Source organism: Phalaenopsis equestris, unplaced genomic scaffold (assembly GCF_001263595.1).
Source record: "Phalaenopsis equestris unplaced genomic scaffold, ASM126359v1 Scaffold204167, whole genome shotgun sequence".
In the NCBI taxonomy this organism is placed as follows: Eukaryota; Viridiplantae; Streptophyta; class Magnoliopsida; order Asparagales; family Orchidaceae; genus Phalaenopsis; species Phalaenopsis equestris.
The window spans coordinates 41,108-45,145 of NW_018223741.1; positions in this window are offsets into that span (position 1 = coordinate 41,108).

Here is a 4,038-nt window from a genome sequence, read left to right on the forward strand (position 1 = left end):
AACGAGCCGAACACGAGCTGTTCGCGAACAACGAGCAGTTTTGACAGCCCTAGAGGGCATAGTCATCATGTCTTCTCTACTTCATTATGGATTATATTCGTCTAAATGAATCTTAACGTACAATTGAATGAGAGATTCAAAATTTTAATTTCTAAATATCAATACTAAATCAAATATAATATTTCAGTGAGTAAAATTAAATGATATAAAAAAAATAATTTGATCTGAGCTTGAGTGAGTTTAAATCATATATTTAAAGCATAAACAAAGCTTTTGAAGAGATTTAGGAGGGGCAAACGATCTTAAATCTTGCAAGGTAGTCGAACCGAGCGTCTCAATGAGACAAATCAAATGAACTTAATTACTTAATTTAGACGTCATTAATGTTGAATTCCAAAATACCCTTCGACCCGCACCCAAGAAATAGAGCATGGGTCGGATGAGAGGAATATGAGAATAGAGGAGAAAGAATAAACACAAATGGTATTGATTCTCTGGGAATTGATCTAGTAGTTCTTGCTATAGGAATTACCCTCCTATTTATAAGTCATAGAAAGGGGTCTGATAAATTACATGATTATAACTCATTTAGTGAGAATGTTAAAATTATTTACGAGTCATTACATATTTACATATTTGCAACCGAATTTGGTATATTTTGATTGTGCAGCCGCTACTGGCGTTGTTCCATATATGTAACTGCCATAGGCACCATTTCATATTTGTAATTGCTCAGCTTAGTCATGCAGTATTCATTTAGTCGGTCAAAAAGTCATTCGGCCGGCTAAACTAACTACGATTGTTTTTTTTTTTTTTTGAGAAATCCGTTATACATAATCGTTATCCTTTGAAATAATTATTCTTTTAAGGCACATTGTCGTAATTTGACGGGCAGCCTACCTTCGGTTAATGAATTTATGCAGAATGAGTCCTTATTAGGTGATTGTTGTTTTTGCGCTTACCCTTTGTGTTTGTTAAATCGTTATTGTTATCAGTGTGTGGAGCTCCTTGGTTCTGTCAGACTAACGCTTGGTCATCTAGAGTTTAGCTGACTGGAGTGTTAATGAATTGTTCGGTTTTTTGCTGCCCTTCGTGCGATTCGTTGGATATCCTCAAGATTCATGCAACCACATTTCAAATCTACATAAGTAATTCCTAATTCTCTTACTTCTTTTAAAGTGACAACTATCATAAGAATAAGAAAATTAAATGAAAAAACTATTTACTTAATGTAATGAGTGCTTTTTATAGTTGTCCTCTCTAGATTTTCGTGTCGCTTTTCCTATAAATAAGGCGAGATCAATGTTTTTTTTCTTCATTTCTAGAATTTTCTTACCCTTCACTTGTTTATAGTAGTGAACAAGGATGTCGGGTGCTTAGATGCTTGTGAGTGAGGAAGCACTAATGAAGGCATTCGGGCTTCCCACTTCAAAGATCTTCCCTTCTGAAGGTGAGAAGAGAATGAAGTCAAAGAGTTCTCATTCTATCCTAAAGAAGAAAAAGGACGAAGAGGGGCGGTTGGCCTAAAGAAGACTAGCATATGAGAGAAAAATGATAAGCCCTAAAGGGCCAAACAAAGAGATCCAGTTGTAAGGGTCCAAATTGTTAAAGAATCTGGCGATGAAGAAATAAAAGATGGAGGAGATTAATGAGTCTTTCGACTCATTACCACTCTTGGGGGTCAAAGTTGTAAGGGAGTGTGTATTGCAAATACTTATAAGGTTGTCAATCTGGATTGAACCGACAGATGATTCAAACTATGCTACGAGGTTGATCAGGTCTTGTAAGAATCTAGGTGAGGGATCCTTAGCTTAGGCAGGAGGTATCACCTCTTTGATTTGGCAAGTGAACGCACCTTCTACAAGGAGCCGGATAGGTATTAGAATACGCTCTTCCCTGTTTGCCTGCATAAACGTAGCTATGTCGATGTTTTGGGACTATCCTTGCCCCTTTGTCCCCTGGTTACTAACCTGGTGGTATAGAATAGAGGGGTTCCCTAGTGGGCCCCTTTGGGGACGGATCCTTAAGGTTCTGCTTCCAGATGAGACAGACGGCAGACGGTCGTTCCTCTGGGTGATTGCTGCCCGGACAATCTCGAATTGCTCCATCATGAGGGTCATTTGGGCTACAGACGGTCGTTCCTCTGGGTAATTGCTGCCCGGACGATCTCGAATTGCTCCATCATGAGGGTCATTTGGGCTTGTAAGCCCTGAACTTGCACATGGACGTCTAGTTCTGTAGTATATTTATTTGATTCCATGTGTGTTATCTCTCTTTGTAAAGTTTCTCTTTGGTAGTCACTTTCACTTCTTGCCTGTGGCATATCCATGCTCACCACACCATCTTTTAGGATGTTGAATCCTAAATTGTCCTTTGTTAACACAGCCCCAAGAATTTAGGATTAAGTGAAGGAAGGAAAAGAGAAAGATAGTATAGCGAGTCAGGTGTTTCCTGTAGAGATAATTAGTAAAAGTCCTATTCGTATTTTTGCCTCCTATTTATATAGACATATTTTCAACAATTACAAAGAGGATGGAGCAATTATGCAAATTGCTCTTAATACAATTGATGCTCTAATTAGTTGTATGGATTTTATATTATATAGGTGCTACAATATGAAATTTAACATGGTGATAATTGGTTGGCCATTTTTTTGAATTTGGTCGACTTAGGTGACTACCTGAGTCGCGAATGTGCTATAGGTTGGTCGGCTGAGACACTCAGTTGAGTGTCTATCTATTTCACCGCAATAAAGGTAGGTTGATTGATTAGTTGTAATTAAGGGTTCTTGCCTGCACCCCGATCGATCAGGACTGTTGTCGTGGTCTGTCGTTTGAATCTCTCGTTACGGTGTGTCGGTCGAATATTGACCATGTGGCTAGCAGCAGGACAGGAAGACACCTTAGGTGTCTAGTAGTTGTCTGGATTGTTTGAATGCTTTGAGATTTGTGCTGACAGTTGTGGTGTATATATATAGATATACTTACTCAAGGAAAGTACATTTATTTCAATTTATCACATATATTCAAAGGAGTGAATATCAAAAAAGGATCGCTTAAATAGTATAATCATTTTCCTTATTATCATAATAGTTTCACCAAAATCTACCATTATTTCTAGGATATGTGGCATAATTTATGCCCCGTTTGGGGTAGCTTATTTGGTGTTGTGCTTTTGGAAACACACCCAGGGCCGCTTGGGTAAACTGTGTTTTGGCAACTTATTCAAAAAACTGTGTTTTCAAACAGTTGAAATCATCATTTTCACATTGTTCATGGCTTTGTGCGGTGACAGGTCTGGCTTTTCCAAAAAAAAAAATTGTAATAACAACTGCAGTTTTTTGAACAACAGATTATTTTTCAATAACTTATCAACAGCTCTGCTCCAAGCAGACACCCCACCTATGTTCAAATAAAAAATTAGAGTACAAGATTTAAACAACGTACAACACAAAATAAAACAACAACACAATAAAGAAACTCAGACAAAGCAAAACCCAATAATAAAAAAAACTTGAAGACCATCTAGACAAAAAAGAAAAAGATCAAGACATCCAAACCAACAAAACAACACGAAAAATAAGTTGAGCTTCTCTTCCACAACCACAATAGAGATCACTAATATTTTGCACATTCGACCGAAATTCATTTCCACGCAGTGTAATTGAAGCTAAAACCCCAAAAATAACATGTCATCAACAGAAGACTGGACATAAAGAACCAGCAAAAAAATCAACCGAAAATAGGAGTTCAAAATAAGAAAGCATGCCCGATGAACCCTCAGCCAATCCTTGTCGTCCATTTCCAATCTTGCAAATCAGATGACACGTGTCAACACCAGTGCCCGAATACTGGAACATTACTTCCACGTGCCAATGACAGCACTTCAGTGGCAATTTCGTAATTCAAAAACTAACTTCTCTTAATGCCATTTCAATTGCTCAGATCCCAAAACACGAAACACTAGAATCATGCTGACATGGGATTAAGGAGTTCCCACAGAGTGCGAACACGTCATCAAATATTTCCTTTTTCCCTA